Source organism: Prinia subflava, chromosome 3 (assembly GCF_021018805.1).
Source record: "Prinia subflava isolate CZ2003 ecotype Zambia chromosome 3, Cam_Psub_1.2, whole genome shotgun sequence".
Lineage (NCBI taxonomy): Eukaryota > Metazoa > Chordata > Aves > Passeriformes > Cisticolidae > Prinia > Prinia subflava.
The window spans coordinates 64814803-64834533 of record NC_086249.1 but is presented as its reverse complement, the minus strand read 5'-3'; the positions used below and the strand labels follow the sequence as shown (position 1 = coordinate 64834533).

General features: G+C 38.2%; 1 protein-coding gene across 1 annotated transcript in view; it reads right to left on the bottom strand.

Moving 5' to 3' along the window:
* Window positions 1-19731, bottom strand: part of GPC5 (glypican 5) — a 615376-nt gene that overhangs the window by 521416 nt on the left and 74229 nt on the right. The window lies entirely within an intron of this gene.

Here is a 19731-nt window from a genome sequence, read left to right as displayed (position 1 = left end):
CTATGATTTGCAGGTAAGAAAAATCACATATACTTTGTATTCAGTCCCCCATTCTCCAATAAAAATGAGATACATGCTTCTAAATCCCAATCTGCTATCTATATCTCTTAGTTTCGTATTTCACACCACTTTGAAATTGAATTTGCTGTTCTCTTTTCTATTCTTCTAGCATTCACACAAGTAGGAAAAAAAGTGTTGACAGCTGACAGTAAAGAGTCAAAAAGTGCATCCCACTTGTGTGTTTTTTGGTTTTATTCATTGCTATGTCACATACGTATGTAAACATGTCCCTAAGTGAATTTCACTACAATCATTCATAGATGTAAAATACCATAGTGATTCAGCAAGGGGATTAATTTGTTTCAAAAGGCATACTCCTAAAGACAGGACCCTTCATGAAGCTATGTTCCCACCAATGGAGACCTAGTCAACTCAGAAATGCCTCTTGGGTTTATCCTCTTGGGATAGTGCCAACTGAGTACCTCTGCAGCTCCCATCCAACACCTCCACCAGCCCCTCATGCCTCATACCTGAGCTATGGGAGACCCATTTCCTTCTGGAGCAGCAAATGAGGCACAAGAGATCAGACAGGGTAGATTAAATTGATCAAGATGTCCACTTTAATGCAAGGATGAGATCTCCACCAGCTGCACACCCAGCGGTTTTGACACCCAGCTCCCATGGAGGCACAGGTACATGGGAAATTATATTACAGCCCTAAATCATTAAATTTATAGTATTATGTAACTATAATACATGTCATTTTTATTGGGGGAATTAGGGAATGGAAAGAACATGCAGTCCTACTATAGAAACTTTATTTAGTCACCTAGTAGTGTTTGCTAGCATTTTTAATGGTAGATCACATTTCTTATTTGCCTGTCCAAAAGGGCATGTGTGTTTTGCAGATCTTGTGTCATATCTGTAGGCTCTTTATAAACATTTTGCATTTCAAGTGGTACTAGATGGCTGTGCTGAGACCACTGAACTAAATTCTAGATATCTAGTTATCACAGACTTGACAATCCTTCATATAAAGTCCTGGAACAGCCCAGAAGAGCAAAGACAAAAAAATTAAGTAAAATTGATTCTTGGTTTACTTGGCTTAAAATAATAAAATGTAAAGAACATTAAAGCTTTTCTATTATTACTTTTCCTAGATGGAAACGATAAAGTCTGTGATCTAAAATGTCTGTTACAATCCATGGCTGCAGTACCCTATTACAAAGTGCACAAATATCAGTTGAAAGAATAAATCATGCTGCACATGGACAACCAATAGATTTTACAATGTGGTCTAAGCAATAACAAATCTTCGATATTGAACTACTTTGCTAGTGCCTCAGCAACCCCCACATGAATGAGTACAATAATCAACTGCATAATCTACTGACTATTTCTGCCTTTCTAAATAGGATGTGCTGATACTGGCCACTTGTGTTTACAATTCTGCATCATGTTGTGTAATTGTAATTTTATGATTTCTTACGGAATGTTAATCATGGTTTTTTTCTACTTGCACATTTTCTACTTTATAACCACGGCTATTTCAGAGATTTGTTTTGCCCTCAGCAAATTTGCTGACAGACAGCAAATCAGACCTATGTTTACTTTCAGTATTGAATAGCTCCTGTGAATACCTTATGACGGCAATCTGTGTCATTTACAACACATTCTGAAACTCCAGTGACAGATCAAGTTACACTGGTTCAATACTGCAAGCTGTAGCAATGTGTTTATCTTTTAAATCTGTGGGCTGAGACTAACATAATCAGCACTAATTACTCAGCAACATAAAAGAAGTGATGAGTGTTCAATCGGTATAAATCTAATACATACAAAATACATTTTAAGTATAACTAAGATGAGCTAGACAAGCTCTTTTTATTGTTATCAAATGATTTTTTTAATCTTCAGTGTCAGTGTCTCCTATCAATAATTTATGAGATCTTCATATTAACTGCTATACAATCTCCTGTAGATACTTTGTGGAAATCTACTGTTAATAATTTTTCACTGATGGCATGTCAATTTTGTTTTTCATTGGTGACAATTAAAACTATTGTTTTTGCACTCCTAAATCAAATTTCAGGGTTGTCAATATTTTAACCAATTAATTTTTTGAAAGAACAGTAGTATTTATCTTCCTAATTTTACAAAGAACAAAACATAAGGCTAGGAAATTTGTAGATGAGAACTTGTTTATGTATAGCATTTTTTTCAGCTGATACTTCATATCAGTACATATATACATTATTTTTTGATAACAGTGTGTTTAACAAAGTGATTACAAAGTGATGTAAGATAACCATCAGGTCATTGCTTTAAAAGATTTTCTCTCTTACTTTCCTTTAACCTGTCAGTTCCTGAGAGCCATAGGTAGTTCTAAATTATACAGAAGTTCCAAGGTATGAATTAGTCCAGTGGATAAATGGGTTTAAAATAAAAATCGGAAGTATACACATGCCTTGTTTATTAGAACGAAAAGAACAAAAAATTCTAGTTTTTTATTCCTGGACCTTAATCAGATTTAATGGAAACATTGCACAGAATGAAATAGAATTTGGATTAGATTTTAAACCAGCCCTGCAATTCTTATCCTTAATAGTTCTGGCAAAGTATCTTTCTACTATAGGTGCCTTAGAAAATTAATTTGAAATAAATTTCTATGGAACCATGCTATTGTAAGTCAACTATATTTTCTTAAGTTTACCTTTTCTTTACACAGATGTTCTATAAATCTGCTAAATGAGAAAATGTATACTTCTAAATGCTGAGTACTACCTTTTGAAACACATGTGGTACTTAATGCAGACGTAGTCTAAAAACAGTGGCCCAACAAGTTGTGAAGTCTTACAATTAGGCAATAATTCACAGCCTAAATTACATTTTATAAATTAATTCACACTTAGGGTAACATATAGAACTCAATAAATTATAACCAGAAAGGTTAAAATCCATCCTTGCCTTATGACATTGTATTTAGCAAGACTGCCTTTCACAGTCCACAGGAAATCCAAAACTGATGAGCCTGGAGTATCTTAAGGATCAGCCCATAATATACAGAAATCAATAACTAAATCCAAGCAAACCTGGGAAACCAAGCAACGTTATAAATTTATTATGATTTCAAAAATCCTATGGGAAAGTATTGCCAGCTGCCATCAATGTTTAGCAATCTTAGTTTTCCTTCTGTTTATGGGTAGCACAAATAGCCCAGAACCATCATTCTCCCTCTCTTCTAAAGACTTATAGGACAATCAAGTGTACCTGGCACATATTGTCCTTCTGGAGTCACAACACATGTCTCAGGTGCAAGTTACAACTTTTTCTTAAAGCAAAAAGCATTCAAAAGTTATGCAAAAAAAAAAAACAGTGGAGAAGAAATTAACCTACACAGCATTATGTTTATAATATCTTTGTTTAAAATACATCACACAGAGAAATATGTACAGGTGGGAAATTCAGTGTTGCCGTTCCTAATTACAAAGTGACCAATATAATGCAAAATACCTGAATCATTTACCATATCAGAAAAATGAGCTGGAAGAATCATGTCTTCAAGACATATAAATGAATTATAAAGAATGAACTCATTAAGGTATAACCTGGGAAGGTTATATGGGAGAGAGATCAATAGGGTAAGCACCAGTCAAATAGATTTGAGACTCACTGGAACTGCTCCTCATTAACACACACTTCAAATTAATCCATTTCATAGACTGCAGACTCACCAATGAAGTCAGTAAGAAAACAGGCATAACATTAAAGCTGTAGCATAACCAACTTTGTGTTGTCAAAGGCACCTCGGGCTTTTATAGCTCAAAGCACTCGTAACAGACTTTAGAGTTTGTCAGGTTTTGCTTGGTCTTGAATTTATTTTAGCTGTCTTTGAAAAAAACACAAACATTCAAGAAACTTAAATATTTTGAAATTTTCAGTGAAACTTACTGCTGTTGATTTAAAAATATCTAGCGTCTGAATTTGCTACTTAACATACTCCTAAGTCATAACTGGAATGTAAAGTATTTAATCTTACCTTGACAGATCATATTTTAAAATTGAATGTCTGTCGTATGAAAGAATGAATGAATAATGCAAGGTTATCATTTTATCTAGTTATAAGCATTGATTCCACTTTTCTCTCAAAACTGTTCTTGTCTTTTCTATTCAGTCTGGTGTTATCCTTTTAATAGTGATGACTATGGAACCATTCATCTTGTCATTTTGGAAGCAACATGAGGAGATTTTTTTGTGGTGCCACAAGAAGAAATAACTAGCAATTAACAGAGCTTGACCAAATCATCTTTTTCTTCTTGGATTCTGCTTATGTTCTCTCTGATTTTTCACTACTCTCCAGGCAATACTTCCCCACAGGAAAATACTTCTACATTCTGAATATATTGCTTACTAACATGGAACAAAATATGCTCAGAGTTGCAAGTAGAGCACTCCAGGGAATCAGAGCATTAAAACTGGTTATCTTATAACAAAATTGTTTGAAAATAGTTGACATAAAATGCTGTGCAAGGTTTGCAAAAGGACATTAAATTGATACTGACTTAACCATTTTTACACATTTGCCATAATAAATAAGGACAACAAGTCATCTCAGATGTATGAAAAGGGTATTATTCCAAATTTACAGCAGGATGATGTTGAGATAGGAGGGGCAGAAAATTAATTGATTAGAAGGATAAATTCATTTCACATCGTTTCAAACTATATGTATGTGAGTTAAGGAGCACTTCTAAGGCGTGATTCATCTCTCTGACTTGAGATGACTACTTTAGGTTGAAACGAAGTGCTTGCTGGAAGTGCTTGTTCCTCTCTCTTTTACTATAATGGGATGTGACACTGAAGCTCTAAGATTTTTGCAGGGAACTCGTATTAAGGGAAGTGTCCTTAAACATAATTCAGTACTACAATTTATACAAATAATGACCTGAGATGATCATGCTTCTATAAAGTGGTCTTAATGATAGATAAATTACAAACTTCTTATGCATTTATGCAATTTTTTTTCCCTCTTCACACCTGTAATTTGTTGACTCCAAGGAGCTGCTGGAGCATGATGTCTATACACGCTAACTGTATAGAAATTAATTATTAGGGAATCACTGAGAAATTACACTTGAAAAGAAAGAACAACCTCAGGAAGAGTTCCATAAAGCTATGATGATGACTGACATCTGATGAAGCTTTTGTCTTTCTATTTAAAAGTTTAAAACCTGACTTTATTTTTTCCAATTATCCCAGTTTTATGGTGACAATACTCACTCATCTTCAGTAAGTTGGGGGGGGTTATACAAATTAAAATGAAATGTTAATCAGGTTCTAGCAGATGCAACACTACAGATCAACATCTCTTGCACATTGAACAAGTAAATATACTCATTTTTATCACTGAATATTTAATCTCACAGCTTTTTTCTAAGTGTTTGTTGAGGTTTGGTGAATTCCTATATCTGATAGTCTGAGGAATTCCACACTAAAATTTACAGACCAGTCAGTCAAAGGAATTTAAGGAGATAGTTTACTTGACATATGACTGAATGTGATGGGTTTCAAAGATCCTCCAGAGAGCTTGGTAAGGGATTAGATGCATCTTTCAGTTCACTTTCCTTAGCTTCATATTTACTGAAAAAATATTAAAAAAAAAACAAAAAGTCCTTAAAGCTGCATTTCTTAAGCAAACATCCATGTTTTTCATGGAAGATTCAGGAACACCAAATTTTATGACTGCATCTATACCGTACTGAAGTTAGTTCCATGTTCCTCTGTAAATACTGGATATCGAGAAGAAAGACTGCACATCCCTCTGTATAGATCTGGTATATTAGTGATTAGTGACCTTATCACTGCAAGTGATTAGTGGTATGTGCAAAATTCTGCTTAACACAGGTGATACGAAAAGCATTTTGTTCTATGCCATGTATTTCAGTACCTATTTGGCACATGCTATAAAAAGGAATGAAGTACGAACTTTCAAGCTTCAGGCAGGTAAGTAAATGTAGCATTTCTCACTTGACAAGACAGAAACTCAAAGCAAGTGGATAACCAGGCAGCCAAACGTTCTCTTTCCCAATTACAAGCAGAAAACAGCACCTGTCAAAAATTTAAACTCCAGTTCTCTAAACTGGTTAGGAAAGGACATACAGTTTAAGTATATAAACTTATCTAAGTTAAGTGAAATTCAGAAGATATTTGTAGTCTAGGGAAATCCCAGGAAAAATAATTGCTTGTAAAATGACAAATGTATAGAATATTCCATGTAGCTGCTTTTGATGATAGCATCTTAAAAATCAAGTATCAATATGGATTGGAAAGTTCACTCTACTTTGATTCATCCTTCTTTGTCCAGTATGACTCCTGACTTTAATACAAGTGATCTCTACACCAACTTATGACACATTATTTAGAAAATAAGGATTAAATAACACATGTTAACTACTAGCTACTAGCACATGTTGCTAGTATCTATGGCAATTAGAATGAAAGAATAAAATAATTGATTAGGTTCCACTGAGACCCCTTCTGTCTCCTGCAGGCTGTGGATCTCCATGCCCTCCCTCTGTTGAGGCAGCAGAACAAAGGCTCTCCCATCTGATTTTTAAGTCCAGCTCTCTGACCTCATGGCAACAGGGAAGAAGTCAAACCCTGGATTTCTTTATTTAGTCTGAATTTCTTTCTACAGTCTACACGTTTTCAAGAAGCAGATTAATCTTGAATTTTTTTACATCCTTTTCTTAAAAACCAATACATGTCTATATTTTTAATGAGACTATTTGTGGGATTGCATTTTATGGAAATGGTTTGCTCTGGCTCACCCTTGGAAAATGTATGATTTATCCCCAGTCTGTACCCTCCCCGCAGTATCCTGTATCTGTAACCTCATTGGCTGGAGAATGTTACCGCGCCCCTTTGAACCTCTGTGATAAGAATGCTAAGGCAGAAGGCTCTGCCCCTCTTGCCCCTCTTCCCCTGGAGGCGTCCGGACGCTCCTCTCTCCTCTCCCCCCCTTCCCCCTCCCCCCTCCCCTTCCCCTCTCCCTCAGTGAATAAACCCTCACCTCATCAGCATCCCACCGGCATCTGAGTCTCCTTGCCTGCAAGCCCGGGAACACCACGAACCCAAAGACCCCGGGGGTCTCCGGGGGGCACTCCCCGGGGACCCCCCATAAATTTAAACAACAACAGATGACGCACCAACGTCGGGCAACAGCATCAGCGACCCTGAGATAAGATGGACCATGGTAACTCCGTTTCTGTGCCGTCTCCGGTGGAGCGGCCGTTCTGGGCCATCGCGGCCCGGGGCGGCCCCTCCCCCACCGCGCAGAGACCTCGTGAGCCACCACGCGGCTGTCCCACCACCGCCGACCAGCCCGGCGCGGGCCCGGGTCCCGGCCCGCCTCGGCGCTGCGCGGGCTGTGCAGCCCCGCCGGGTGGCGCGGCGTGGGGCCGGCGCGGCTCCGCCACGGCGAGGCTCCAGCGTGAGCCCCGGCGCGGCGGGCCCGCCTCGGCTCAGCGGCGCGGGCTGCGCGGCACCGGCGCGGCCCCGGCGGCGGAGCGGCCCCGGCGGCGGCGCGGCCCCGGTGGAGGAGCGGCCCCAGCCCAGCGGCCGCGGCGCGGGGCAGTCCCGGCGGAGCCAACACGTGGTCCCGGCCCCGCCGCAGCGCGCGCGGGCCCCAGCACCGGGAGAAGCCGCGCGGACAAGCAGCCCTAGACAGCAGCGAAAGGAACTCAGCCAGACAGCCATCAGAGAAGAAAAAAGCAGTCTTCAGTTGTGCCCAAGCCCCGCACCTTCCAAAACTCGGTTTTGTAAATTGTGTAACCTCCTTCCTTGCCCTTACCCCCTCCTCCCCTCGCTGCTCCTTCTCCCTAACCCCCTTTCCCTTAACAAACCCCCGAGAGTTAACCCTTTCCTGCTAAACCCGGCACGGCACAGCTAACACCACGTGCTGCGCTGTGACCGCATGGCCACCATGGCCCCGTGCTCTCAGTCCCATCTTCCGCTTTTCAAGTCCCACAAGGTAAATGCTAAGAAACCAAACCCCAAAGCTAAAGTGAATTTGTAATACCAGTTTTGCAGCCTTGTATAATTGTTAATGCTACTTTGATTCCCTTTCCCTGTTTTTCTGCCCCTGTGCCTTGCTGTTCTGGCCAAACAGCAGGGTGTCCCCAAACCCCTCCATTTCCTTCCCATCCCCATGAAGTAGTTTTACAATTATGCCTTTCTAGTTTTGTGTGTGTAAATATTGCAGATTCCCCTGTTTTCTAATTTAGAAAGCAGAGGCCTTTTCAGGTCACAAGTGTGGATCCAAGGGAAGCAGTTTTTGGATTGTCTTCTTGTAAGGCGCGATTCAGTAGTGTAGACTATTGAATCTGTAACGCTTTTGGGTTTATGCTGTCCTCAGTTAGTTCTGAGGGTGATTGATAACCTAAATTGGTGTCTGAGAAAGTATTTGACGGTTTTTGTAGTTTTTTTTCTTTTGTTTTTCTTTTAATGACCTAAAACTGGGGGTCTTTTGTTTTGGTTGAACCAGTTGGAAAGTGAAAGGAGTGGTTTGGCTCAGATCCGTGAGTGTCAGTGACTTGCTGTTCAGGCCTTACGGGAATTCCGTGACAGATAAATGGCAGCTTGAGTTGATTTAAATTCCTCACTGCCCCTGCCCGGCCCCAATGGGGGAACTGCAGCAGGCCACCTGGAGAATCTGAAGCCGTGTGTGGAGCCCGGGGAACTCCACGCGTTTTCCTGTCCCTAGAGTGGGAGCATAGTCAGCGCCACAGCCTAAACTGGGGGCTGTGGTGTGCTGAAAAGCCAGTTGGAAAAGGCTAGACACTATTAGGCCAGTCGCACTGGAAAGGCTCAAACAAATTTGTTAACTTGTTTCAAATCTTGCAATATAAACTCACATAACCCGTCTACTGCAATTACAAGGTCAAATCAACTGTTCACCTTATAACATAATCCTTACTGCAATTGTATTTGGTTTCATGCTGCAAAACTGTGTAATTACTGTTTCATTTTTTAAATTGTTAATTGTCATATGTCATATTTCTCTTCTCACATTTTAAAGAAAAAAAGGGTGACTTGTGGAAATGCATTTTATGGAAATAGTTTGCTCTGGCTCACCCCTGGAAAATGTATGGTTTGTCCTAAGTCTGTACCCTCCCTGCAGTATCCTGTATCTGTAACCTCATTGGCTGGAGAATGTTACCGCGCCCCTTTGAACCTCTGTGATAAGAATGCCAAGGCAGAAGGCTCTGCCTCTCTTGCCCCTCTACCCCTGGAGGCGTCCGGACGCTCCTCTCTCCTCTCCCCCCCTTTCCCCCTCCCCCCTCCCCTTCCCCTCTCCCTCAGTGAATAAACCCTCACCTCATCAGCATCCCACCGGCATCTGAGTCTCCTTGCCTGCCAGCACGGGAACACCACGACCCCAAAAGACCCCGGGGGTCTCCGGGGAGCACTCCCCGGGGACCCCCCATAAATTTAAACAACAACAATTATTATCTCATCTATTATTTTCTGGTTTTGTTTTGCATTATGCCTTTTTATGATTATTAATGTTTAGTCAGGGCTCACTCAATCGACCAGAGAACAACCAATATTAGATTTAAATGCATATCAATTTTTTACTGTGTAATAACATAAATATGGGTTGAGTATGGGCTGAATATCATTATTCTCTTAAAAATTATATCTTAATGTTCTTTAGACTTCACCAAGTTCTTTTCAAATAGACAAAAGATAATTTTCCTTTTTAAATGCTGCTACTTTTGTTTCAGAAAGATTATGAGTATAATCAGTACTTTTTTTACTTTTAGAGTACAGCTTTACTTGCTTTCACCCTGCCACTGTTTGCAGATGCTCTGCTAAGCCCTGTTCTGCAAGTGGTGCTGCAGCACTGCTGACTCACACATTCCCAAGGGATGTAATGCTTTCCAGGAAGGAGCTGGAGATGATAGCTGATGGAAATATGTGTCTCTTCCAAACTACAAGCCCACAGTAATTTCAATCCCATCATGGGATTTGCCCCATCATGCAATGTGACAAGGGGTATGCATTTCTGGCATCACCAAAAACTGGATCATTACCTCACCACTCCCTTTACAGTTATGTATCCTGGATTACATACGACTGGAAGACCTATCACTGAAGACTGAAACCATGCAGAAACACAGGGCTAGAAGGCACTTGAGATATATTCTAATCCATCTGTTAAACCCAGGGCAGGTTCAATTAGATTTACGACCTTATATTTTAACTTCTTCATCTAAACTATTCTTAAAATATGCACATTAACAGAGAAGCCACAACCTTTAAGTAAATCATTCCAGTGCTCCACCATACTCTCATTTGTTTTTACCAATGAGAACAAATTCTTTTCTTCCTAAAGACATGTCTGAAGACTAAAAGCATCTCCAAAGCAGATTTGTCTACATCTCAACTAGCAGTTGAGAGGATGATGGCATGATTCATCTGACCTAGTTTAGATGTCCACATGGAAATAAGATGAATCATGCTGCTTTCCTCCTCTATTTACACAGATAAAGAGGGTGATTAGTTCAGAGAAACTGGGAGATGAATCTTACTCCTGAAAAATAATATGTTAAAAATATTTTTATTAAAATGGACAATCTTCTTTCAGTCATAAGGGCAGCACAGTCTACCCCAAGTGGTTGAACTTAATTCTAAATACTACCAAAAGGAAGTCTAAATTACCCAAATTATGTGCTTAAGTGGACAAGCTGGATGTTTGAGAGTTCCAAATTCAGCTCTGACTAGCTGCTCCACAAATGTTTTGCTAAACTATTTCAGAATTGCATGGCTTTTCTAAGTTATGTTTACTGTGGGAGACACTAATCTTTATACATCATTTCAACAGAACAGCTACTGAGCCAGTCCTTCTTCAGTCTTCAACTCCATCTTATTCTTGCCTCAGTGCAGAATCCACATATATCTCCATTTTGAAATCAAACTATTTTCCAGCCTATGAAAGAGCCCTTGCTGACTTCCCTCGTTGAGAACATGCTGTTTCTTTCACCATTCAACACAGTGGGAAAATGGTGTCTGTACCTGCCGAAGAACCACATCTGAAGTCTCTTTTTTAGTCTGATTGTGAACACTTGCTAGCCAATCAAATTAACATTTACAAAAGCTTTAGTACCTGTTTAGTGGTAACCAAGATGATTCCCAACTTATTCATGTGAATGCCACATTGAAGATCACAAAGAGACCCAGGAAAGCCAGTTGACTGAACATCCATGCTTCTCACATACACACATTTTGAAACCATTTCCCTACAGGGAAATTAGATTAGTTTAACCCAGCTTGTCACCAGTAAATACAGTTTCATTGTTATTGTTTGGTATGTTCTTGTTTTTGGCTTCTAAATAATTCAGCTTTTCATACCAATAACTGAATTTAGGCTAAGAAGTCTAAAATGCTCTAATTTCCTCCTTTTCTGTTTAACAAAAAAATAGAACATTCACCCTTTTCAGTCTTTCACTACTTCTAGAAATCCAAAGGGCACTTCAGGACGTTTATAGTGACAAAAGAAACCAATCAGTGAAAACCACGTGGAAAACAATTCTGAAGTGAACATGCTTCCACATTTTGCAAATGCTGCTCCATAGCTGTACATGGGCGTCCTTTACCTGATAATGGACTAATCAACATGGGTGATAGATGGGCTTGAACAAAATTAACTGTTTCTAGGGGATCTCCATAGGACATGTGGGAACATTTTGTCCTTTCCTCCTTTTTTTTATGGCTCTGCATGAGACTCTGACTTATGCCCCTGGAGTAACACATATTGTGACATCATCTATTAAAACACATTTTACCTCTGTAATACAAAGTACAAGGTTTACTACGAGCTTTCGGTTTTATATTGTCCAGTTCATATGTATCTTTGAATGCATGCATGTCAATACTGATGAAAGCAGTTGATATTCACTAAATAACAACAATGCCAAACTCAAAATCCTCAAGGCAGCAGATAAAGATCACATCTGCTTATCACACCTGTCACGTAAGTATACAGTGATTCATCTCAGCCACCACCTCAGCTAAATACCATATTCTCTTTTTCTCAACAGTAGAAACTTATGGGAAGTTTAAGGTATGATTCATCTGACACATTTTAGATGTTTATGGCAAAATGAATCATGCAAAAATATTTATGTGGGCATGAATCATGCCAAAAAAGTGCCTCTCTCCATTTTATATTGAGGGAGCTGATGGTGACAAGCTCATCAATTAACTCTATTATACCAATCATCATTAGTTTTGCTATTTCACATGTATAGTGTAGTGGTTATTTGTGAAGCTTCTCTCACCAAATGTCAATTAACGCAAAACCAGTACATTTATCTTGGTTACCTCAGTTAAAAATTTACTTATAACTTCCACACTGTTGTCTTGGAAGACCTGTATCTGAATTTCTGCTATAGAAAATTAGATCAAACTCTGTTTGCTCCAGATTATTTGTCCAGAGATTACTTTCTTGCAAGCTGATAAAATATTTTAAATTATGTATTCATCTAACTTCCACTGCATGAATGCTATCTATATAATAGAATAAATTTCTGGTGAAAGTAATGAACTCTTAGAGAGAATATACAGCCTGTACAGACGATGAACAATAAGCCTCTGCAAGTTGGACATCATGTTCCATTTATTTTTGATGTCACTTAGTTTAATGTTGATCTAATAGTCACATGAAATAAATGTGTATGCATCATCTTTTATATATGCATATTTACCACTGGACATATAATTAATAGCTTACTCCCAGCTATGTTTCAGATCATTCCTACTAGTTCTTTCCACGAATGCCTGTGTGATTGTACAGACAGGCTTACTACAGGGACTACTCTGAAAAAATGTTGCAGCTGAACCTGCGTAGGGTTCAGCACTCCCCACACTTCCAATATTACTCCTTAAAGCTTCCCATTCCCTTTACCTTTCTGACACCACACAGCATATAGCAATGTACCTTGGGTTTACTTTGGTGGGTGCAGTGCATCCTTCCTATTATAGCAGACTAAAAAATGTATTAAAAAAAATCATGTAAAATCAGGAATGCTCACACCACCAAGCAATACATGAAAAGGATGTGGTCATCCTGCTCTAGAAAGAAGCCCTAAGTAGTGTGAACATGAGCCACACTGTATTATTTGGCCTACAGTCTGATTTCTCTTCAGGCCTGTGCAGTTAGCAACGCCAATGCATCAAATGTTCAGTTCTAGGCAATCTTCCTTCTGTAATGTTGAAGAGAGTGTTGTAGTGTTTTCTTCCACTTGTGTACCTTTCATCTCACTTCTGAATATTCTCTATAGTTTCAGAACTCCTCACAGGACTCCTCACCCTCTACTAATAGAGATCAAACAGATAAAAGAGGTACAGGAGAGAAAAGCAATACAAGTTGTGTGCTGCCTATTGTAGGACTGGAAGTAGCATCCCTATTCTCCATTCAATTTAACAAATGCCTTTCAATTCCCTGCCAAATCCAGTTTGACAAGAAGATCAAATGTTAAACTATTTTCTGAACTGACCACTTTCCTAGCAGTGACAAAGTGAACCACACTGGAATCTACGAAGAATGAGATGGGAGAAGGAAGACCAAGAGCACTGATCTGCTGCGACCATCCAAGGAGAGAAATTTTTAATTTCAGTTCCAGTGGTATGTTTCTTTTAAAAGAAAGACATGGAAATTAGTCCTATTTTAATCCTGAGGGATGAGTGATAATTCCAGCTCTTGAACACAATCTGTTACTCTGAACATGGGACATACAAAAAACATAAAAACTTTCTCCATAACCATGAAAATCATCTGTCTTTAAAGCAATAAAAAAACTCCCTTCTCAAACCCCATGCATACAGGAATGATTACATTTCCAAATTTGCAAATAACATAGTGTGAAAACAAGAGAAGGGTGAACAGCAAAGGAATCTTTCAGTCTCTTGAGCCTATTGCAAGTGCCCCACTATTCTCTTCAGTGACCACAAGTTGGTAGTTTGGGTAGTTTGTGCATTTTTAATATTACAGGAATGTTCTGAGGAGTAATTTCCTTCCTCTCTTTATTAGTGGGTCTTAGTGGGATGACATTTACAGCAAAGATACAGGATCATCCTGCTCTTTCTTGAGACTCTTGTGTATTTCTGTCAGAGGTTCAAGAAGACTCCTCAAATGAGTATGACTTGCTGATGAAGGACTCTTCTTTAAAACAGGAAATTGCCCTCAGAAACTGGTCACTTGACCCAGAGAGAACAGCAAGGAAGTTTCTCTTCTAGCTGGCAGATAATGCAAATCAATATACCTTATTTTATCTTAATGCTGCTCTAAAATAAAGATGCAACCAGCCACATATTAAGAAGCTCAAAAACAGAGCATGTGTACAAGGAATAGCACTTCAGAAGTGTGCTTCTGAAGCTTCAATGAGCATTACCTATGTGAAGCTGAGTATCAGAACACTTTTTAAACAATTATTCCTTAGATTCTCTACCTTATTCCTATCATGAGGATTTTTCTTCTTTTTTTTCTCCTGACATTTTGCTGCATGGTTTGGTTCCACGTGCATAAATTAATTTGCTTTCTGTATGGTATGAGCCATAATCATGGGTCATTTAGGAAGCATGAAAAAAGAAGTAGCATGGTAAGAGTCATGGTGGATCAAGTGAAAATATGGGGCTTAGGAAACTTTCATCTACATGAGAAAAGACGATATTCATACATATTTTTCGTGGAATGATGCACCATACCATAAACCATTCCACTGAGCAGACAGAGGTCTGTGAGCACTCGTATTACAGTCATATGTCTTTATAGATGGCACATATACAAAAGGACTTAGAGGAGTAATGAAAAAAGGCAAAAAAAAATCTATATAAAAGAATTTTTTTTCCTATTTCAAGCAGAATGTTCCCTGCTTCTTGGGCTTTACTGGTTTTAGCTTTTCTAAACTCAAAATAAATAATAACACAACTCTAAAACTGGAAACTTCTGGCTTTATTCTGTCTTTTATCTGTTGATGCAGTTTATGCATCATTTATAACTTGCTGCTACAATCTCACCAAATCAATAGTTTTCAATAATAAATAAGTAAACAAATAAGTACTACTGTGTGTCTTACTTTATACGGGCAAGACAGCAATGCAGCTGTATTCTTCCTTTACAGTGTTCTGTGATGGAGGAAAAATGAAGTCAATAATATTATTATATGAATAATAATATGGTAATTTGTAGTATCAAAATAATGAGACAATTACTGCCAAAACATCTTTTTTTTTTTTTTGAAGCTTAAAGCAGGTCTCATTTCACCTGACTTTAGCCATCCAGAAGTCAAACACTTCACCTACCCAATCTATTTGGATAATCAGTGGATAATCAGATAGGCACCTCCTCACTTTTTATCCCCGAGACAAATCTAAGGTTACTGATTAATTAAAAAGATGTTTTAACTGTGCAACTGTGAACTCCCACTCATGCAATTCATCCTGATTGTGGCAACCATCCACCTCAGGATGGGATAAGCTGAACTCTGGAAATCCTTCTCTTTCTTCATGAACTAGGCTGAGCCTAAATGAGACAATTGAATAGACACTCTTTTAGCTACTTCATAGGTGACTAGAATTAGGGAAGATTAATCCCACTCTTAGATTATGCAAATTCAATTAGGTTTCATTCTAGATGGATTTAGTACTGAGTTTACCTAGCTCATAGGTCTTTAATTGTCACAAAGATAATTTCTACTAATTAATACACTGGCAGGGGAGAGGAAATAAAAAAAAGGGAACAGTATTTTACTACTATATTCTTTACTGTTTGGGAACCTTTAGATGTTAAACATCTTTATATCTACCAGTAATATATTTGTTTTCAACATCAATAAATGCATGTTGCTTGATATACAGGTCAGCTACAATCCATTTAAGAATTTAATAATATCCGTTTTCCGTTCCTACAGTAAAGATGCTATTTCAATACATTTTTTCCTAAAGAATTCTCTACCATATTGAAATAAATTTTTTATTCATCTCATAAAAATAGATATAGTTCCCATAGAATAGTTCCCACAGAAAAGCAATACTGCAGTGAAAAGTCAGTAGCGTGCTGACTTTAAGGTACTTTTATGAGCAAACTATTTCCACTGCAGTCCCACTTGAAACAATTTTGTGAACTAAATCATTATTTCCAAAAATCCACCTAAAATATTTTAAATACCTGTATCTCCATACACATTAAGATTCCAGATTTTTTTTCTGGGTCTGGCTGCAAGACAAGCTAATTTTCTGAATTTAGGATAAAATCCAGGTATGCAGCAATTCCCTGTTTCAGAAAATAAATTTCCTAAGAAGGTCTGTGACCAAAACATGCAGGAGAGCAAGAAGTGAAAGTAGGAATCCACTAATTATTAAATAACACTTCAATTTTTTAAGAATGCTGGTACACGAAGTTGAGCCAGCTCCACAGAAAGATTTCTAAGCATGCTGAAGGTGAATGAAAACTTCTTTGTCCACCAGTGTTCTCTAGCCTTTTCAACTTAGCCAGAATCTGAACAGGACTATCTGAAGAGTTTTACCAACACCTGGGCCAGCAGAGACTTCTCTCTTCTGGAAGATGGAGAAAACAGCTCACCCAATTCTTCAGAGCATATTCTTTTCTGATAATCACTTCTATCTCACTTTAGGAAGACTATTTATTATTTAAAAGCTAAAGCCCTAAAAATATTCTGAGAGTTATTTTGAGTATCAGTTGAAAATAACACACAACACAATATACTGTTGATTTGTAAGTGTAGCCAAGGTTGTGGCATCCATCTGTGTCCCAAAGTGGCTTCCAGTACAGCATGGGGCAGAATAAATAGCCTAGTTCCCCTTATGCTCCACAGATAATAGTTTTCAGACCAGAAGAGAAATTACCCAGTAACAGTTTCTAAGTTCCACTGAGAAAAACAATGCTGTGTGGGATCACCTATTTCTGTTTTATCACACAATCATTTGCTGATGTTTGATCTCAAGGGTCAGAAGGGAGACTGAGCTTAGAGTCTCATACTGGTCACAGTGATATGAAGTCATTGTTTATTGATGTTACTGGCCCTTGATCTTTTTTGTTGTGCTGTACTGCATCTGATCCTTAACTGTGAAACACACAGGAAATTCATTCATGTTATGCATTTATGGAACTCAGTGATTACTTCTTCCCAGGAAAGAAAAATCTGAGCTAATCAGAGAGATCCTGGATCAAATGCTGACAAAAAAACATACTGCATTTTCAAATAATATGCTAAGTACTTATCTGAAGGAAATCAATTATTTGGCTTAACAGTGAGAACAGTTTTGTTCTATTATTTAGAAAGCAGGAAAGAAATCTACTTTGGAGAAGAGAATGTGAAAAGCTTTCAAAGCTGCTTGAGTTTCAGCTTACATTTTCATGCTCAATGCATTAAAAATTATGAGATAAACATACTAATTCCTTCAGGTAGAAAGCAAGTGCAGCCAGATTTTTTATACTCTGTTCGGTGTTATGGATTAGTATACAAAATGAGATCAGTATCAGTCCCTTGGAAGCCTCCAAGAAAAGTCAGGGCTGTTACAGTGTTTTGTGTTGAGATCAATGTAGCACACTGTGAGAACCAAGGATTCAAGACATTTTGGCATGGTGACCTCTAATTTTGGATGCCACCACAGTTAAGTTAAAAGCTGAAACATTTGGAATTGAGGCGTTCCTACATATTTATGGAAGTACACATTTTCAGCACGTTCGGGAATTTAGAAACTGCAGCACCTGTAGATTTAGGCATCAGCTAAATGGCATGTTTTCAGATTATAGTTCTGAAAGTAGCCAGTGAAGTTTTCTCCTGCTTCTGGTATTTGCTATCAAAGATAAGTTTGTGAATGAGTCATCTACGAATATGACTGTTCAACAGAATTTAACTTCTTCCTGGCATCACATAAAAGACAGTTATCAGCTGGACACACTAAGCCTATTCACTCACTTGTATTGAGAATGTCTGCCAGTTTACAGGTTGATATAAAATATTATGCTTCATCAGTCTGTCACACATCACACTGCAATTTGTGTGTCAGATCTTAATGTGGCAGCCCACTGAAGTCAGTGCTTAACCACCATGTTTGGTGTTTAATTGCTTCTTTAGATGTAGTTTCTTGATCTAATGTTTTAAAGATGATTTGCAGACTTAGAAGCTTTGCTTTCACTGAGTGTCAAGTACTAAAATCTGAACAAAAATCTGAGTTTTCTTACTGTGTGATAATAAATAATACATTGTACAAATCACTTGTCAGCCATAGTTACAGCAATAGTGAGCAATTAAATATCACTTTGAAACGGTGTATTGAATTGAGTGAACAGGTTAGACTGCTTATGCTATTAAAAGCTATCCAATCTAAGACCAGATTTTCTAGATTCTTGGATAGGTGCTAACAGCATAGTATTTTAAAAAAAAACTTTACCAGCTTCTACATCATGCAAAAATGGCTCCATTTTCAAGTAAAGGTCTACTTCTGAGCCCTGTGTGTTTCAGTAACAGAAATACCTGGCAGACTCCACACAAAAATAATGGGTACTATCACCATACATGTATGATAGGGTATTGTACAGAGTGTGTTTCATAGTACTGCAATACAGTGAAGCTATAGTGGGAAGCTGTCTTCTGACATGATAGATTGAAATGTATGTTATGTTATTAAGGACTCAGAACTGAAGATATGGAAATAGAAATAAAATAGTATTTCCCACAATAATGTAGGGTAGTTAGGATCACTGAGTGGTACTAAGACTTGTGAAGACTCAAGTTCCAGTGTCCTCGAAATTACGGGATGCTGGGAAGATTTGGGGAAGTCCTGTAACTCCCTTGGTTAGAAGACACCTCTTAGACCAGTAAGTGTAAGTATTAACCCAGAACTGCAGTGTCCACCACCAAACCATGTCCCCAAGTGCCAAACTGACATGTCTTTCAAAAACCTCCAGGGATGGTAACATACCACGTCCCTGGGCAGCCTGTTCCACTACTGGACAACCTTTCCAGTGAATAAATTTTTCATAATACCAAATCTATACCTCTTCTTGCACAACATGAAGCCATTTCTTCTCATCCCATTCTATTATCTGAACAGATAATTTTTACACAATACATAATATTTAAGAAATACTGTCTGAAAAATATAATCTGAGACAATTCTGATCTCTAACAAACCAAACATCTTTCGGGAAAGTAATATAGAGAAATGTAGACTATTCATCAATCTCTCTAGATGGACTGATAATAATTTGTTACACAAAACAGAAAGCAAGAAGACATAGACCTTACAAAAGAAGACAGATGGAAGCACACACTGAGAAAAGGTACAAAATGTGAAACAGCTAGTAAGAAACATGCAAGGTAAACAAAGAAAAAGATCAATAAGAACATTAACTGCAAGGAGAAGACAAAGGAAACCTGGTCCACTATTCAACAAGGAAAAAAGCTATCAAGTCATCAAGCTATCAAGGTACTAAGAAAACTTTAACTTTTAGTGCATTTAATGCTTCAGTCTTCACTAACAGAGTTAGATTTAATCAGGCAGATAATGTAAATAACACAAACAACAATGCATTTAAGATAGAAGAAAGGAAGCAAGTTAGAGAATACACCCATTAGTTGGCTTTAAATCATTCAGAAATTATTAAATTCATGGAGCACAGAGAATTTGCTGAAGCAATTT